Source organism: Chrysochloris asiatica, unplaced genomic scaffold, assembly GCF_000296735.1.
Source record: "Chrysochloris asiatica unplaced genomic scaffold, ChrAsi1.0 scaffold00213, whole genome shotgun sequence".
Classification (NCBI taxonomy): Eukaryota; Metazoa; Chordata; class Mammalia; order Afrosoricida; family Chrysochloridae; genus Chrysochloris; species Chrysochloris asiatica.
In genome coordinates this window covers 2,754,056-2,774,942 of record NW_006408731.1, presented here as the reverse complement: position 1 = coordinate 2,774,942, position 20,887 = coordinate 2,754,056, and the positions used below count along the sequence as shown (strand labels likewise).

The window sequence follows — 20,887 nt, the reverse complement described above, 5'->3', positions numbered from 1 at the left end:
TCTGAAACACTGTTGTTGTTGTTGTCAGAACCGACTCATAGCGACCCCATGCACAGCAGAACGAAACAATGTCCGATCCTGGGCCAACCTCACTATAGCTGCCACACTTGAGTCCATCAATGACGTCACTTGGCCAATCCATCTCGTTAGGGGTCTTCCTCTTTTTCTCTGACCCTCCACCTTACCCAGCATGACATCCTTCTCCAGCGACTGTTTCCTCCGGACAATATGTCCAAAGTATGAGAGACGAAGCATAGCCATCCTGGCCTCCAAGGAACATTCTGGCTGCACTTCTTCCAAAACAGATCTATTGGTTCTTTTGGCAGTCCATGGCACTTTCAGTATTCTCCTCCAACACCACAACTCAAAGGCATCAATTCTTCTACGATCTTCCTTATTCACTCTCCAGCTTTCGCATCCATATGAGGCTATTTGAAAACACCATGGCCTGGGTCAGGCGCACCTTAGTCCTCAAGCTGACATCTCTGCTCTTCAATACTTTAAAAAGTTCCTGTGCAGCAGAGAAACGCTGTAGAATGGATAAAAATCATTTTGTGATTATAACTTTTTGTTGAAATAGAGTATTTTTGCAGCATTCCTTGTCATCAGAAACATGGTTAAAGTTTAAAACTAGAAGCAGTAGAAAACTAGCTTGAAAAATGTGTCCAAGTAAAGGGAAGACTAGGCTGTCTTTGGGGAAATAAACATTAAAACTTAAAACAACAACAACAACAAAACTCCCTCAAAATCATAAAACAAAAGATCAGGCTTACTGGGAGTCCTGGTTTGGCACTGTGGGTTAATACACCAGACTGCAAAGTCGGTTTGATCCACAAAGTTGGCAGTTCAAGCTCACCAGCTGCTCCTCAGAAACCCTATACAAGGTTGCTATGGTTCGGAACTGACTCAAAGGCACTCAACAATAACAACAACAACTGGTTGGATAGGGAGTGATAGAACTCCAGAGACAAATGGCCATTAGTCACTCTTCAGATCTGTTACAGAACTCAGTCCCATGACCCAATTTTCAATTAAACAATAGACAGGTGTATAGGAAAATGATAAAACTAGGGAAGTATGCATACCTTATAATCACCATGTATTTGAGATCAAAAGGATAGTGTTTACCCAAGGACCAAGTTTTAGAGTGATTCTAAAAGTAGGAAAAACAAAAACAGAAAGCACAGGGAGGAAGTAGGATAGCTGACATTACACTGTGGGTACTGTAATTAATGACATGAAACAAATGTGTATAAATTGTTGAATGGAAAACTGATCTACTCTATAATCCTTCACCCAATTTCACAATAAAAAGTTCAAGAAAAACTTGAAAGCAACCACTTAACATGCAACTATTCATCTCTCCTCATACAGAGTAAGGAAAGGTGAAGAAAATCAAAGCAAGTGGTTTTTATAAATAGGAATAATGCCTCAGTTTTGAGGTCATGTACACTAAATGAATGTGACATAAATTAGTTTTTACAAAAGAACTCTTTATAAGGTGGCTCATTATGCCTTTCCCTTTCAGCACAAGGAAACAATTAGTACAAAGGACTAAAGGACCACAGGCACCACAGCTTCCATTGTTGTTGTTATGTGCCATGGAGTCGGTTCCAACTCATAGTGACCCTGTACAGGGTTTCCGAGGCTGTAAATCTTTAGGAGAGCAGAAAGCCTCATCTTTCTCCTGTGGAACAGCTGGTAGTTTTGAACCGCTGACCCTGAGGTTAGCAGCCTGATTTGTAACCACTATGCTACCAGAGCTCCTTACAGCTTCCACTATTTGGACACTAAAAGAACTAGATGGTTCCTGACTACCTGACACTCTGACCAGGAACACAATAGAAAGTCCAGTACAGTGAGGGAGGGGAAAAAAATGTAGACAAGGATGTTTGAATTCATCCTTTTGGGGACAAGGATGTTTGGATTCATCTATCATCTGAGCTGGCATGAACTACTTCTAGAACTACTTGAGCACAGACAACACTTAAGCTGGCAGGAACTCCATTTAGGACCTGATGCCTCACACTCTGACCCCTCTCTACCACCTTGTTAGCTCCTTGGCTGGCAGAGGGTGCCAAAGCATATCACATGCCTTTTTACCACTAGTTTTTTTCTCTCTGGGTCCAGGTCCTAAGCCAGTTTCTCCTTTCTTTGTTTCTGTTTTCTTCTCTCTTCCTTCACTTATTTCTCTGCTTTCCTCTTTTTGTTTTATTTTGTTTCTTCAGTTTCTCTTTTCATTTTTAACTTGCCCTTCTTCTTTCTTATTTTTCTTTTCTCTTGATTTTTTTCTTTACTATTCTCTTACTACTTTTGTATTTTCCTGTTTGTTTTGTTTTGTGTTCCTTTCTTTTTTGTTTTTCTGTTTCCTTGTTTTCATTTTCCTATCTTTTTTTCTAGTTTTAGTTATTATATTCTCTTTTACTGCTGTTCTTGTTGGTTTATTTTTCGTTTATTATTATTATTGTTGTTGTTTTTTATTTTCTTGTCCAACCCAACTGTAGACAGAATTATGCCCATGTGATGCAGCCAAATCCATACCTCCATAGCCCCACCCACTGTGCAAAGACCAGCTCTAGTACCCCCTGATTAATGATAGACAGAAGCCAGCACCAGTCAAACATGCCATGAACTTCACTACATGAATGGGGAACAGGGAGTTGCACACATATATGACCCAGCAATCCCTGTTCAGTATACATACTAATGAAATACAAGACACAACAAGAAAAGATACATGCACACCCATATTCACCATAACACTTTTAACAACAGACAATGCCCATCAATGGAAGAATGAAGAAATAAACTTTGTACAAACACAATGGAATACTGTGCAATATTAAAGAATAACAATGGATCTTCAAAACACCTCATAGCATGGATGTATCTGGAGGGCATTATGTTGAATGAAATTACTCAATCATAAAAGGACAAATATTGTATGAAGACTGTATTGTAAAAGAAATATTGTTTCATGGTTACCAGAGATAGGATGAAATTCAGGGTGGGAGTAAATTACTGGCTAGAGGGTTGTTGTTGAGTTGGTTCTGACTCATAGTGACCATTTGCACAACAGAAAAAAAATACTGCCTGGGCCTGCAACCATCTTCACAACTGTAGTTACACTTGAGCCCATTGCTGCTGCCACTGTGCCAATTCAGCTCATTGAGGGATTGTCCTCTTTTTCACCAAACCTTCATTTTACCAAGTATAATGATGTCTTTCTCCAGGGACTGGTCCCTTCTGATAATATGTCTGAAGTGTGAGAGCCAAAGTGTTACCATTCAGACTACTAAGGAGTATTCTAACTGTATTTCTTTCAACACAGAACTGTTTGTTCTTCTGGAAGTCCATGGTAGTTTCAATATTTTTTTCCACCACCACAACTCAAATGCATTGCTTCTTCTAGGGCCTTCCTTATTCATTGTCAAACTTTCACATGCATATCAAGTTATTGAAAATACCATGACTTGAATCAGGCACACCTTAGCCCTGAAACGGATATCTTTGCTCTTAAACATTTTAAAGAGGTCTTGTGCAGCAGATTTATCTGATGCAATATGTTGCTTAATTTCTTGGCTGCTGCCTCCATGAGTGCTGATTCCAGCAAAATGAAGCCTTTGACAACTTCAATCTTATCTCATTTATCATGATGTTATTTATTCGTCAGGTTGTGAGCATTTTTGTTTTCTTTACATTGAGGTGCAATCCATACTGAAGGCTGTAGTCTTTGATCTTCATCAGTAAATATTTTAAGTCCTCTTTGGTTCCATTGTGACGTCATCCATCTCATCTCCTTATTTTCCTTTCTTTGATTTGCCAGTGATGGGTCTATTTTATTAATCTTTTCAAAAGACAAACTTCTGGTCTTGTTGATTCTTTCAATTGTTTTTCTGTTCTATTTATTTCAACTATAATCTTTATTATTTCTGTTCTTCTGGGGGCAGTAGGCTTCCTTTCCTGCCCTTTTTCTAATTATTGGAGATGTAGGATTTGAGGTATTGATTTTACTTCTTTCTTCTTTTTGGATTGTTTATTGCTCTAAATTGCCCTCTGAGCACTGCATTTGCTGTGCACCAAAGGTTCTGTGCTTTCATTCTCATTTGATTCAAGGAATTTATTTAATTTTTAAATTTCTTTTATTGCCCCTAAAGGAACTCTGGTGTCCAGTGGTTACAAGGTCAGCAGTTAGAAACTACCAGCTGCTCTGCAGAAGAAAGATAAGGCTTTCTGCTCCCATAAAGATTTACAGCCTCGGAGGGTCGCTATGAGTTGGAATTGACTCCACAGCAATTTATTGAGGTATGCTCTGTGGCCTAACATATGGTCTATTCTGAAGAATGTTCCATATGTACTGGAAAAGAATGTATATATAAGCTTAAGCTGGTTAATTGTGTTGTTCAGTTCTTCTATGTCTTTGTTGAATTTCTTTCTAGTTGTTCTATCCTTCATTGAAATTGGTGTATTAAAACCTCTTACTATTATTGTAGAATTGTCTATCTATTTCAATTCTGTTTGAGTTTGATTTATGTATTTTGAGGCTCTTTCATTGGGAGCATAGATATTTATTATGGTTATTATCTCTTTTTCAATTGAGCCATTAAGTATTGTATAATGCCCTTCTTTGTCTCATGCTATTTTATCAGGAATTAATATTACCACTTTTGATCATTTTTTATTGCTGTAAGCTTGATAAATTTTTTCATCCTTTGATTTTCCATCTATTTTTCTCTTTGAATATAAGGTGTGTCTCTTGAAGACAGCATATTAAAGGATCCAGATTTCTTATAAAGTATGCTTCTCTCTGTCTCTTGGCTGGTGCATTTAATCTATTTACATTCAATGTAATTATCAATGGGTATGAATTGATCGCTGTAATTTTGCTGTGTGTTTTAATGTGGTATGCTGGTTTGTTGGTTCCACAGAGATTTTTGTTTTGAGTTCATTCTGTTTGTGAGTTTTCTTGTTATTTTCTTTGCTCCTGTTGTGTTTGTGTTGACTAAATCATTATGATTTTCCTCTTTTTTATTTTGAGAAGATTTGTTAATTTTCCTTAAGGTTACCCTACACTTTATTAAAATTTCCAATTTCTCTCTTGGAATCTACTTGACTTCTTCACCTTTTGGAAGTTCTGTAACTATACTGTTCTTTCTTTTAGGTTTATAATTGTCTTTGTTGCAAAATGATATTTCTGGTTTCCTATTTTAAGTCTTGTGGGTTCACTTTACTGTAAGTAGTTCTATATCTTGATTGATTTCTGGGTCATGCTGTCATGTACATAAATCTCAGGTTGTTGGATTTTTGTTCAGAAAACTCTCTTTGGCAGTTTTTATAAAGTTGGTCTGGTTTTTACGTATCTGATTTCACCATTATATTTGATGGTTATATGATTCTTGGTTAGCATTTTTTTTTTTCCCTTCAGAGTTGCCTTCTTGCCATTGCTTTCTTGCCTGCATATTTTCTGCTGAGAAATATGAGTTTAGTCTTATTGGTTCTGCTTTGCAGGCAACTTTCAATTTTTCCCGAGCTGCTCTTAGGATTCTTTCTTTTCTTTTGTTTTGGAAAGTTTGTTTATATTATATATTGGTAATTTACTTAGTAAGGTCTAATATGTTAGGGGTATATTAAACTTCTTGAATGCTATCTTTCTATCTTTCATGATGTTTGGAAAAAATTCTTATGACAACTTTTGACAATACTATGTTTTTTTTGTCTCTTCCTGTTCTGGAATTCTGATCACTTGAAGTTATTCCTCTTGATAGTTTCCGTGTAATTGTTAGGCTTTCTTTGAAAAAAAAAATTTTTTTTTTTCCTAATTGTTCTTCTGGCAGACTAGTATTGAGACATTTGTTTTCAAGCTCACTAATTTGACCTTTCAATAATTCAAATTTATTCCTTTGTTCTTTCAATATATTTTCTGTTGCTGACATCTTCATAGCAATCTTCTGGGTTTATAGTTCCCGTTTTTGTTTTGTTTTTATTTTTTCATTTATTTTGTCCATTTGCTTTTGTAGTGTTTTCCTGAATTATTCTAAAGTTTTTTTCCTTCCCATATCTGCAACTTTTTAAAAGTTTTTTTTTTTTTATTTCTCTCAATTCATTGAGGGTACCTAACTATCATTAAAAAAAAAATTCTGTATCAGGTAATTCCAATAACTTTTCCTCCTCAGAAATATTTTCTGGCTCTTCATTTTGGTCAGTTTTTTGAACGATTCTGTCTTGTTTCTTTGTGTGAAATGAAATTGTATGTTGTATCTGAGACTTCAGAGTGCTATTGCATTTGTATGCAATTGATGATTGTATATTAGTGTGTTCTTAGGCACTTAGTACCTATCTTATGATGGGGTGATAAAGAATAGAAGTGTGTGTAGTTTTTGTTTGCTTGTCATTTACTGCAGTTCAGTGTGGGTTTGGCCAGTGTTGGTTGTTATGGTGGTACAGGAGCTAGTAATGGCTCCTGCCCAGCAGGTATGGCTACATGGGGTACAATTGTGACTGAAGTAGATGTATGGGTACAGTTGTTGTCTTCCATCATCTGGTATAAGAAGGAACACAAACACACAAGAGGAAAAAAACTACTACAGCAAAAAAAAAAAAAAAAAAAAAATCGAGAGACACAGTAATAAAGTAGTAAAAAACTCTGAGCACCAAGAAAAAGAAATATGATAACTGAAAAGAGTAAAAAGGGAAAGGAAAAAAAAAATAGGAGAAGAGAAAAATTAGAGAGAAAATACAAAGAAAGAAAAAACATAATAAACAAAACTAGGGAGAGAGAAGACAAGATGGAAAGAAGAAAATGGTAAAGAAAAATCAAGTTAGAAAAAAGAAAGAAAAGGGGTAGGGAATAAATGAAAAGAGAAACAGAAGAAAAGAAAAAATGGATTAAAAAGCCAAGGAAGGGAGGGTGAAGAAGGTAAAAATAAAAAGAAAGGAAAACTCTAGGGCAGAGGCTGGACCCATAGAGGAGAACACTGTGGGAGCAGGGTATCCAGTATGAGTCGGCACTCTTTGCCAGCCAAGGAGCTCACAAGGTGGGAGATAGAAGGGTGAAACCGGGTATACTCAGTCCTAGATGGAGTTCCTGTAGGCCTTGGTGTTGTGTATAGGTCAGTAACCTAATCTGGAAGTAGTTTGTGCAGGTCCTGATAGTGGCTGAAGTCAGGGTCTTTGTTTAGAGGAAAAATCCCTTCAGGTTCAGGAAGCAGCTAGAGACAGTTGGATGTAGGAGTTTCTGCTAATCCAGGGTTGGCCAGGGACCATCACTGTGTATTCTGTGAGTTTTAAGAGGCAGAGCTCAAGCACATCTGGGAACAGACTCACAACAGCTGTGTGACTCCAACCTATGGCAAAGCGGGAGCTGTGCAGGGTGTGGGTGAGGGCTGGCCAGACCTCCAAACATCTGGAGAGTGTGAGGAACAAGAAAGAGTCATGACTTTCTCCTTGCCAGTCACTGGTGTGTATCTATGCCACCGGCCACCATCTTGACCAAAAGCTGCTTGCAAAAGTTCAAAATGGCACAGAATCTGGTCAGCCAACAGTTCTCCTGTCTGTCACCTCTCTTGCTGCCCCTGTTCAGCTGCTTCTTGTAGTCAGTGTTCAATCCACTTTGCTATCCTTTCCTCTGGAGCTCAGGGTTCCAGGATAAGTATTTGTATCTATTTCATTTTGGTCTCGTATCTTTGTTGTGCAGGGTCTGTATAGTTTGTCTGCCAACAGGACAGAATACTTTTTCTATTTTCTTTTCAATGCTTAGTTATTTTAACTATTGCTTTAAATTTTCACTTCATTTCAAATAGAATTGTTGTACTTTGCAGCCTAGCAAGTAAGGTCCATTTTTCCATACTGAAATTTCACATAACAATTATGTACTGGTACATATATAATCTCTATTTTGTTGTTGTTATTAAGTACTGTCAAGTTGGTTGAAACTCATAGTGACCCTCTATAGGGTTTCCAAGGAGCAGCTGGCAAGTTTGAACTACTGACTTTGTGGTTCAAACCAACCTTGTGGTCCAGTGCTTTATCCCACAGAACCACCACACTATGACCTACTGATTTATATAAATTACAGCTAACTTGTAAACGCTTGTGTAGCTTGATTGTTGCGCTTGTTAAAATTTTCAGGAGTTATCTATATATAGATGTTTTGAGAAGTTCTTTTTATTCTTAAAGTTGTAATGCATTCTACTGCTTAATGTGCCATAAAACATTCAACCAGTATTGTATTGGTAAGCATGTATTTTATACCCAATCCTTGAAGCTGTAAATCAGACTAAATTGAACATTTTGGACACAGTTCACTTTTTCACAGATGTGGACACAGCATTTATTTTTCAAAACACAAAATCACTGAATCAAAGGACATATGCAGTCTTAATTTATTACCACATGTAGACTACAATGACTGTGCTGATTGCTATGCCCACCAGCAATGGATGAGAGCACTTGATTCTTAGAGACATATAGTATCAAAGGTGAAATTGTGCCAACCAGTAGAATATGCATTGGACTGCTAACCATAGGTCCTTGGTTCACACCACCAGTCACTCTTTGGAAACCCTACATATGGCGTTCTGAGTTGGAACACCTTAGTACCACTTAGCAACAAAAACAAGTTAGGTAAAACAAATTATTTAAGGGTAGGGCTTTTTATCAGACAGATTTCAAGTACAAATGAGCATCAGGAGAGAGGTGAATGTATTTCTGAAATAGTGGACAAAAATGATGTCCATCACCAACCACACCTCATTTTTTTCTCTCTACAATTCCTCTTCTTTAAATGATCCCTCACTTGGGATATAGACATTCAGGCACATACTGCAGATGAAGCTAAGCTAGATGACAGACAGATATACATTTTATTATTCTTTCTTATTTAAGGGACAAAGATTATATTGAGGGTAAGAACGGATCCCACTAGAAAACATTTCTCAGATACCCTAGAAAGTGGGGTGATATGTTTTTGTTAATAAAATTATAAATATTTGAAAGAAACTTCTGATAAAGTTTTGCTTCATAATATAGATGTTCCTTCTTACTACTTGTAACTCTCTTCTTCCCTATTAAGAATGTTGCAAGGAAGGGAGGGAGGTGAACTGCTAATTGTGCAAACATGAAGACCAAGTCCTCATCAAATCTATGGTGGAGAGGAAGCTGGGAAGAAATCTGTTTCCAGCTTTCTTGGATCACTGAACCTGACTTAGACTGCCTAGTAATAGATGTCATCTAATAAAAATAAATAAATAAATAAACCCCATTTCTGATGAATATGAGAATATGCCTTGCAGAAGTATACATAAGGGAAACTACTTGACCAGGGCTCAGCTATTATATTCTGAAATGCATTGCTATGCTTGTACTGAGTCCAGGCTTCATTCTAGCAGCCAGTCCCAGAGCATTGGAGGTTAAGGTGAGACCATTCCTGGGAGACCAGGACTGCTCTGATGAATAACTTTGGTTCCAGGACTCCCCACTGGCTTGCTCGTCTCTTCTTAGACTGCATGATTGCCTAGGATGCTACCACCAAACCTTCTTGCTTGCATCATTTACTCAAGATCACTTGTGGTGTGATGGTTCTCTCAGCCTGCTGCCTCCCTCCCCTTTTTCTTGTACTCTTTTATCTTATCAAATTGCCTGCACATTTAATTTCGTCTTGGTGTTTGTTTCTAAAAGTACACAGATTAGACACATTTAATTTCTGCTGATATCTAATGGGCAAGAAGTAGCTCTAAATGATATCAACCTTGAGTTGATGAAGAAGTCAATATATAAACTAGTCTCCCTGCTTCTCAGTGAGCAGGCCAGTACTTAACCAGGTGGACATGCCTGGTGACTAACACAAAGGGGCTGAGACTGGCATAACCAAATGTTAGAAATACTGTGATATTAAGTATTATGGGATCACTTGTTAAGAAGACACCTATATAGAAGGAGAAAATGAAATCTGCCCAATAAAAGAAAAGAAAACAGGCCATTAGAATAAGTACACTTTTAGTAGCTCTGATCTCGGGGCTGGATTTGTTTTTGTGTGTAAACTTGGATCTCTGAAGGTAGAGGACACGCTTATGATGTTTATACAAATGAACAACCATGTGCCCACTGCTCCAGCCCATGAGACTCTGAAAGATGATGTCCCGCACAGCCATGAAAGTGAGGAAAAGCCACCTAACTATTTGTTTAGATGGCAGCAGATAACAATATCCACGATACTGTGAAGTTTCAGATCTGTTCGTATTATTGACTGTTGTGATGTAGTACAGCAAGTTAGAACTTATCAGGCCATTAATGATCCAGAAGAGGAGGAGACAGGAAAGAACTTGCTGTGTAGGCCATGGTTTGAATATTGTCCATGTGATGGTCCTGGGACTGATGGTGATGGCCTGAACCACACTGAGGAGGCAGGTGGTGCAGACTGAAAGGCCCCGTGCCACTCTCTCCATGTAAACTACAGCTTTACAACCATCATTACTTAGGAAGTTTCTGAAATGAAAAGCTGTGGTTATAGCTAAGGTTCCTTTGGAACAAAGGCTTATTGCATTAGTAAAAGCCAAGTTCATGAGAATAAGGTCTATTGTTTTTTTCTTAGTACCCCTGGCATACATGTACGCATGTCTCACAAACATAAAGAAGTTCCCTCCAATTCCAGATCCAGTAAGAGAAAGAAAGAGTATTCCCTGGATGAAATCAACCCAAATCATCTTCCTCCTTCATGGACAGAACCAGGGAAAACCTTTTGAGAAACACAAGTAGGTAATGATAATATATTTCATGTCTGTGGGTTCACTCTGGTTTACCAAACTGAACAGAACAGCTGGAATAATAAAAAAGTATGTACAAGAGTTTAATTCATTTGTTCAATCTTATCTTCTGAACCTTCTCTCTCCTATTATTTTTCTGTGCCTTCGTTGACATGGAGATTGACTCTAAAATCTAACATGAAGTCCATTATTTCTCTTTCTCGTCTATATTCCACAGTAACTATCTCTAAAATCTAACATGAAGCCCATTCTTTCTCTTCTATATTCCACAGTAGCTATTTGATACCCCCAACATCATCTTCTGTAGATTCCACATGTCTGCAATGTAAAATATATAATAATATTTTCTCCTGAAAAGCCTGCTTTCTTTCAGAATTTTCTAACATGTAGTCACTTCTACTCTGCAATTCCATATATCAGATTTTGATGTCTCCCTACCTTACTTTCAATATCAAACTAGTATCCTTTGCACCCAACCCTCAACTATTGGGAGTATTGATTAGAAATGGTTCACAGCTGGCATTTTCTCTGGAACACTGCATTTGGGCAAAGTATAACAACCTCTATGAAAAGAGTTCTTACTCTCTTAGAAAAACAGAACCAGATGTTGACTAAAATGGAAGACCAAGCTACCTCTTTAACCTCAGGATCTTCTCTTAAGCAATTTTTGATCCGCTATCTTCAGGGGCTGGGGTAGACTGGCACTTGTTTGTTTGTTGAGACTATGTTTTGGTTGTCTGTTACCTCTTCCCCTTCTTCTAACTTTCCCCAATAAGTCAAATGGGCAACACATTCTCAGAATCGACTTCTACGTGACCCAGCACAAGTGCATGTCCTATTAATTTATTTAAATTTGTCAGTTATTACCATTTTCTCCTGGTGTAGTGATGTACAATAAGCACTAGATTGCTAATCGCGAGGTTGACAGTTCAAACCCACCAGCTGCTCCTTGTTGTTGTTAAGTGCTGTCAAGTTGGTTCCGACTCATAACAACTCTGGGTAGGGTTTCTGAGGAGCGGCTGGTAAGGTTGAACTGCTGTCCTTGCGGTTCAAACCAATCTTGAGGTCAAGTGCTTTTTCTAGGGCGTCATACCACGATTCCAGCTGCTCCTTGGAATCCTTATAAAGGGTGTCTATGAGTCAGAACGGACTCGATTTTCTCAATCAGAAATGCTACCCTAATGTCTCAAAAATGTTAGTAATGCAGCTTGTTTCTAGCTCATCATTTATCCACTAATTTTGTGCTAGACTGAGATTTGAAAAAAGAAACCTGTTTACTTGAATTCACATTTTATAATCCCTGAGTTGTTTTACGTTAACCCAACTACAGATATCCTCTTTTGACCTGTGTAACTGCATCTTTGGTCTCTTTGCTTTCCAATGAAAGTTGCACTGACGTAATTAACTATATTCAACTTCCCAAGCAAATAAAGTTTTACCACTTTTCTTACCCCCAGGTTAGACTTCTTTTGCCAAATGAGCATTCACCGATCTCACTGGACTTTGTTGTACTTTCAGTTTATGTTTTCTTTTTCCACTTGACTGTACAATGCTTGAGAGACTCTCACATTGCATCTGGTATCTCAGTAGCAGACTCTATGCCTGTGAAATAATATTTAATAATGAGTTTATAAATACATAATCAACCAAGACATGAAATTGTGATTGCAAAAGTGCATTTTCTTGAAAGAAATTGTGTTAGGGTCAATTAAGAGAAATATTTGAGAAAATCTTTTCCCCTATGAATGTAAATGCTATACAACCTAGAGATGTTAAGCCAATCCATGCTGGCCAACATGTTCGTTAGGGACTTTGCTGTCATCTCCAATGGGTTTTAACTTCAAGGCCACCTTTAATGTTAAAGCCTCCAGTGAGTTATAAGCATTGTCTTTTAAGACACATACACTAACAAATCTGTACTGACTGTCCTGCGATCACCTATGTCTTCTGACTAAGTAGTTATTATTTAACAGACATACCACTCTGAGACACTACTACTGTTTTCTGGAATGATAATTCAGTCTTTACTGACTCATATAGCAGCAGGTCTGGTTTCTTTGTTTGTTCAAGAGATATACTTATTCCTCTCTGGCTGTGGAAATTGAGGGATAACAGAATATATGACCAAACTTAGGCCATCAAGTCAATTTCAACTCATAGCAACTCATGTTGTTGTTGCTAAGTGCTATTGAGTCAGTTCTGACTTCTAACGAACCTGTGTAGGGTTTCCAAAGAGTGGCTGGTGGATTTCAACTGCCGACTTTGTGGTTAACAGTCCAATGCTTATCCTACAGCCCCATTATCAGGACTCCTTAGCCACCCATTGTGGTGGTGGTGGTTGTGGTTGTGTGCCGTGCAATCAGTTTCGACTCATAGTGACCCTATATAGGGTTTCAGAGGCTGTAAATCTTTATGGGAACAGAAAGCCTCATCTTTCTCAAGCAGAACATCTGATAGTTTTGAACTGTTGTTGACCTTTAGGTTAGCAGCCTGACTCATAACCACTATGCTACCAGAGTTCCTTATAGTCACATATATTTAGAAGAAACCTTTTGTAAGGATTTTACTCCCAGAATTTAAGAGGGTAGTCAGAGACAATCTATGCAAATCAGGCCATGTCAGGGTTGCAGGAGAACATGGTCTAGTTCTCTACGTGTTGTGTGGTTATGGCTTTTCCATACGAGGGCCAATGGGCACCTAAAATTCAGCGAGAATGCTAGCAAAAAGCCATAATGATTTAAAATTCTGCCACTATGAACTTTACTAATAAGATAATTCAAATCTATAGCTAAGGTATGTGGGCTCAGTTTCAGGAAGGATAATTTCCAGAAAATATCAATCAACACTGATCATCTTAGTATATATTAAGCCCAATTTAAATTCTAATTCTAGCATAAAGTTTTCATTTATCACCAAATATAAATGAGTCCTTAGTAAGCATTTTCTACTGATTTGAGACATTCAAAATGAAACAAACTAACATATGAACCAACGAACACATTGTTGTAGGTTCCGACTCATACAGACCCTGTATAGGGTTTCTGAGGAGCTGCTGGTGATCTTGAACTACCAGCCTTGCAGTTCAAACCAACCTTGCAGTCCAGCCCATTAACCCATATCACCACACCAGAACTTCTATGAACCCGTGGAAAAATAAAATGTACACACAAAAACGTATTTATTAAAGAAACATTTCTGAATGTTTTACCCATGTGGTTGACTCTATGTTAAGTATTGGTAATTAGCAGAAAAGTGCCATGTGGGTGTTATTCACTACAAGGGCAAGACAGACACATGAAGGAGCCATGGCACATGCATGTGGTGAGAGCTATGGGGGCACAGAATGTGTGGGAGAGTGTGGTTATTCAGAGGAGAAAAATAAGAAAGGACATCATAAAGAATATGACATTATGATGGCCTCAAAAGGAAAAAGTTTATAAATATGAAAAGTTATGCTGTCCAGAGAGCAGAAACGGATGAGCAGATGATATAATGGAGGTTCCTAAACAAAGGCATGAAGTTACCCAAGAGCAGTATAATGAAGGCAAATAGCAGGAAGGTCATATTGACCTATTGTCATATTGGCCTATGAAGCAGATGGGCATTTTTTAACATATCGCTCTCGATGGCACCTAACAACAACAAAATCTTTTTTCATTTGTTATTCACATTGAGAACGAATATATATATATATATAAGCTTTAAATGATTCTCTTGAATGTGTTAGTATTCTGTGCTCTAAATATAATAAATGATTGAGAAGTAAAATTAAGGGTCTGCTTGAGTTACTATCATGGCATAAGGGACAGTACTCACCCAAACTCACTGCTATCATCTCCATTTTTACTTAAAGAAACCCTAAAGAACAGAGTAGAGCTGCCCATAGGGTTCCTAAGTCTGTAATCTTTATGTAAACAGACTGTCTTAGTTTTCTCCTGCAGAGAGGTTGATAAGAACCAATGAACTTTTGTTTAGCAGCCCAGAACTTTTACCACTGCTCCGTCGGGGCATCAGAAGAGAAAAGTAGGGAACAAAATTAAAGTTTCTTTCATGATTCAGGTTTGTGGTTTCAATGGATCAATGTTTTCAAGGCCTGACTTCTTTTATATGCCTGAGAACCTGGTGTCCTGCCAGGCTCTGAGGCTATGAGTGAGCAAAGAAACCCAATAAATGCGGTGGTTATATGCACTTGGACTGCATGCTGGAACTAGCACTTACTAATTCAGTGATTTGAAGAGGAGAGCATATGTTTTCTTCTCTGAAACTTTGCTTCCTCATTTTTGAAATGGATATAGTAAGATCCATACTGTGAATTGTATTTTTACATTGCATTTTCTAAAACAGCTGATTCTAATATACTGCTCAGTATATTGCTCTATTATTTGGAACTCATGACAACCAGAAAAACAACACTAGTTCATAAACAAGACAAGGTCATTGAGGGAGTAATTTGGTGAAGGCTTAGAATATGTAACTAAGGATGATTTTCATTAGTCGATCTAAATACAAGCATTTAACTTCCTCAATCTTTGTGATTATCCCCTTTCCTATTCCTCTCATTTCTCCCTCCCAGGTCAACATGTCTATTTCTAGTTCTCATCCTAACTGCCCAGTCCCTCTTTCTCAGGGAGTAGAGGCATGACTCTCTGGGACATTTATACAGGATCACTGGGTCTAGGACACATACCAGTACAATCACAAGAAATAATATGTATCAAGCACTTTGAAGTTCAAATCTTGACTTCCCCAATTCCTAGCTGCATATTACTGGGTCTCTCTAAGACTCGATATTCTCCTCTGTACGTCAGGGATATGCTTTGTACTATATGTATGCACTGTGAGCATAAACTGTGGTTTTGTGGATAATGCTTATAGCAGTGCCTGGAAAATATCAAAGAATAATTTTTAAAAAGCAAGTATGAGTAGTATTATATGCCTTTTCTTCCCCAAATATCTCAGGAATTCACCATAAAACTGCACCATATTGTGTTTTGGGGTTGGGTGTTCGTTTTGTTTTAATGTAGAAAAAATTTAAAAAGACTTAAGACACTAACTCTTAATTAAAAAGGCAATATTCCCCCATCTTGAGTAGACTGTTGTTGTTGTTAGGTACCGTGGAGTCGGTTCCAACTGATAGTGGCCCTGCACAGGGTTTCCGAGGCTGTAAATCTTTATGGGAGCAGAACGTTTCCTCTTTCTCCTGCAGAACTCTGGTAGTTTCGAACTGCAGACCTTGAGGTTAGCAGCCCAATTCGTAACCACTACACTACCAGAGTAGACTGTAGGACAAGAGAATTAAGAAACAAACTTGAGTAAAAATTCCCATTGCTAGGAGGGAAAGTAAATGCAGAAAGGAGACTGATTCTAAGGACCTAGTGTAAAATGATATTGATATCCTGTGTCTTCTATACTTTCCTCACCTGTATAAAAGAGGAAAATTAGAGCACAGTGCATCAAACATTCTGGAGCAAAAGAACTTTCAGAGAAACAGATGTTTATAGATAGCAGAGGGGAATTTGCCAGATGTTCTCTTGCTGAGTCCTGGCACTTTCTTCTTGCATAACTGACAGAGAGCTCAGTTTCTTCTCTCTCATGACTGCTGCTTGCCAGCCCTGCCTGAGCAGCCTCAATTCCAGAGCCAAAGATAGCCCCAACCCATGATCATCTGGTATACTTACCTAGGTAGCTCTGTGTAGCATGACTCAGCATGGGTTCTCTGGTACTGTAGTACCAGCCAGGTCCTCTTTGTACTTCCCAGAGTCCCAGTGCTCACTAGGACTGACTCTCACTGCTGTCAAGATGTCAACTTCCTAAGTTTTGGGTTCTCCAGAGGGAAAGGGCTCCTTCTGCACAATGTCAATCCCTAGGGCATAACTTTGCTCTCTTCCAGCTGGTCTACAATTTGCAGTGTCCAGAAGCATCCCAATGCTAATTATGGAAAATGTTCAGTAATAAGTAGGAAACATTTGGAGAATGAGAAATTACCAAAGCACAGCTTCCTGAGGGTCCAGGTTTCTTGGACTTTATTACAGTCTCATCCTAGCCCCTCTATTCACTACCAAAGCTTAGGAACCAACTTGGAAGATACTGAGAATCAAAACTGGTAACTTCCTGAACATTGCAAACATTGATAATAAGACATCACTAAACAATATGTTTGAATTGCTGCAGATATATTCATGAATCTGTTAAAACAAACACAGGGCAGTTGTGAAATTATCTTAGATATAACCAAAGACAATGAGGAATGAGTTGTTGAGCCTGGAGGCTCAGAATCATAGTCTCAGGGGACAGCCAAGTCAATTGGCATAACATAGTCCTCCAAAGACAATGTTCTACATCCTACTTTGGTGAGTAATAACTGGGGTCCTTAAAGCTCATGCAACCATCTAAAATGCAACAACTGTTCTTTCCCTGTCCAGAGGAAAGAAGAGTTAAAAATATCAAAGACACATTGAAACAATTCGTCCGATAGACTAATAGACATATGAACATCAGTCTCCATGACCCTGAGACCAGAAGAATTTGATGGTGCTTTGCTACCACTAACAGCTGCCCTAAAACAGATCACAATTAGTAGGTCCTGGATAGAGTTGGTGGAAAATGTGAAACAAAAATCAAAAGCTTAAAAAAAGATCAGGTTTACTGGTTAGATAGAGACTGGTAGAACCCTCAAAACTATGGCCCTTAATCACCCTTCAGGTCTAGAAATGAACTCATCTTCATGGCTCAGCTTTCAGCAAAACCATAGACAGGTGTGTAAGGGGTACCTTAACACTAGGAAGGTACACACACCTAACAATAATCTACTATTTTAGATCAAAAGAGTATCATTTAACCAAGAACCAAGTTCAGAAAGGTTACAAAAGAAGAAGAAAAAAATCCAGAAAACACAGGGAGGAAACAGGATAAGTGATGACACATGTCAGGGACTGTAATCAATAATATGCAACAAAATGTATACAAATTATATAATTAAAAACTGGTTTGTAAACCTTCACCCAATTCACAATAAAAAGTTGGAAAAAAGAAAAGAAAAGCTTGCCAGTGATCATCTAAAATGCCTCTTATTGGTCTCTTCTTGTCCAGAACAAAGAAAAGTGAAGAAAATCAAAGGCCAAAGGAAACAACTAGACAAAAAGACTAATGACCCATGAGAACCGTAGGATGCACTACTTGGAGACCAGAAAAATTGGACGGTTCCTAGCTATCAATACCAACCACTCTGATCAGGATTGCAATAGAAAGTCCTGTACAGATAGGGGGCGGGGTGGGGGGAGAGTGAGTAGAAAGATTTCCTTCTGGGAACAAAGATCCTGAACTCAGCCACCATCTGAGCTGGCATGAACTACTTCAGGGACTACTTAACCATAGACAACACCTAGACTGGTAGGAACTCCATCTAGGACCAGATGCCCCCCTTCTAACTGCTTTCCCTGGACTCTGTAAGCTCCTTGGCTGACAGAGGGTGCCAACCCACACCAAATACCTGGCCCTCAACAGTTCTCTTTGAACCCTTGGCCAATTTTCACCTGTCTTTGTTTTTATTTTGACTTCTCTCTCCTTTCCCTGGTTTTTATCTTTTATTTCTCTGCTTTCCTTTTCCATTTCTTCAGTTTCTTTCTTTATTTGAACCAAGTGCTTGTTCTTCTTTCTTATTTTTCTCTTCTCCTGATTTGTCTTTATTATTTTTTTATCTTGTTTTATTTTATTCTTATTTTGTTTATTGTGTTTTCTTTCTGCTAATTTTTCTCTTCCCTTGTTTTTATGTTCATTTTCTTTTGTTCTAATTTTAGTTATTATATTCTTTTTATTGTTTCCTTCTGGATTTTTTATCCTTTATTATTTTCTTTTTTATTGTTGTTTGTCTCTTTTTCCCCCTTGCCCCACTCAATGGGAAACAGCAACTGTACTCATGCATCCTAACCAAACCTGTATCTCCTGCAGCTACACCCACTAGGCAAGGACCACTACCAGTTCCAGTGCTACCTGATCAATGATAGACAGCAGCCAACAACACTCAAATTTGCTCTGAACTGCAACTATACACACATTTCCATTCTTTATTGTACCCACCAGAATACACCAATATACAATCATCAATTAAATATAAACACAGCATATCAATGTCTCTTGGAAGCAACAGATAATTTCAGTTTACATAAAGAAACAAGACAGAGTGGTTAAAATAAATTACCAAAGTGCAAAGCCAGGTATGTTTCTGAGGAAGAAATGATACTAGAACTACCTGACAAATAATTTAAAAGAGTGGTATTTTGATATCTTCAACAGATTGAGAGTAACATCAAGAAAGTTGCAGATAAAAGCAAGTAAAACATTTTATAAGAATTTAGGACAACACTACAAGAACATATAGACAAAATAAATGAAAAATTTAAAACAATACAAGAACTGCAAATAGAAATCCAGAAGATCAGTAACAAGACTTCAGAAACAGATAATACACTCAAAGGGTAAAGGAATAAAACTGAGTGAATGGGAGGCAGCATTACTGAGCCTGATAACAACTCTTTCAGTACAAATCTTCTAGAGAAACAATCAGAAAAAAAAGAAATATATATAGCCAAAGAAAATCTAAGAATTATGTAGGACACCATCAAAAGGAATAACCTACTAGTGACAAGAATTCCAAAACAGGAAGATTCAAACAAAACCATAGATGAAATTGTTGAAGAGTTGTTGGAGGAGTACTGCCCTAACATCATCAAAGATGAGAAGATATGCACTCAAGAAGCTGAATGAATACCAAACAAGATAGACCCCAGAAGAAAACCATCAATACAGATTACAATCAAACTTTCCAAAACTAAAGACAGAAAGAATCTTGACAGCAGCTCAGGAAAACCCAAAAAATTCCTACAAAGAATAAGCAATACAACTAAGCTCTGAGTTCTCAGCAGAAATTATGCATGCAAGAAGTCAATGGAATGATGTATATAAAACTCTGAAAGAAAAAAATAGCTAATAGTCATATATCTAGCAAAACTGCCTTCCAAATACAATAGGAAGTTAGGACACATTCAGATAAGTAGAAATCAAAGGAATTTGAGAAAATGCAACTTTACAAAAAATACTGAGGATTCCGGAATCTCCGTGAACCCCAGTCATCACGGTATCCCGAGACTACCGCCATGGCCGCCTAACAGCTAGTGCTCATCTGCCACGGCTAGAGTGCCTAGAACCAGGAGAACTGCTTCAGCGGTTGGTATGACGCCGACCTGAGCCCAGCGGGGCACAAGGAGGCGCAGGCGGAAGACAGGTGCTGCGAGTTGCTGGCTATGAGTTGGACATCTGCTTCACCTCAGTGCAGAAGAGAGCAATCCGGACCCTCTGGACAGTTCTGGATGCCATCAACCAGATGTGGCTGCTAGTAGTGAGGACTTGGCGCCTCAATGAGCGACACTATGGGGGTCTGACTGGCCTCAATAAAGCAGAAACTGCTGCCAAACATGGCGAGACCCAGGTAAAGATCTGGAGGCGTTCCTATGATGTCCCACCACCACCGATGGAGCCGGACCACCCCTTCTACAGCAACATCAGTAAGGATCGAAGGTATGCAGACCTCACTGAAGATCAGCTACCGTCCTGTGAGAGTCTCAAGGATACTATTGCCAGAGCCCTCCCCTTTTGGAATGAAGAAATAGTTCCTCAGATTAAGGAGGGGAAATGCGTCCTGATTGCAGCCCATGGCAATAGCCTTCCGGGCATTGTCAAACATCTGGAAGGTCTCTCTGAAGAGGCTATCATGGAGTTGAACCTGCCCACTGGTATTCCCATTGTCTATGAATTGGACAAGAATTTGAAGCCCATCAAGGCCATGCAGTTCCTGGGGGATGAAGAGACCGTGCGTAAAGCCATGGAAGCTGTGGCTGCCCATGGCAAAGTCAAAAAATGAAGGCACACAGGCTAACTCCTGTCCACAGGAGCATCCTCCCTGCCCTTTCCCTTCCTCTGCACTGCTCCCGGCACATGTCACACTGACCACTTCTGTAGGCAACTTCCGTTGTAGCTGCGGGGGTGGGGTGGGGTGGGGGTGCCTGCGGGCTTCCATTTCAGTCATTTTGTCTCCTGCACCCTCTCCCTTCATGAGCCAGGGCCTCATCCAG

General features: G+C 38.6%; 1 pseudogene; it reads left to right on the top strand.

Moving 5' to 3' along the window:
* Positions 1-19,912: 19,912 nt before the first annotated feature.
* Positions 19,913-20,676, top strand: LOC102811059 (annotated as a pseudogene).
* Positions 20,677-20,887: the final 211 nt, after the last annotated feature.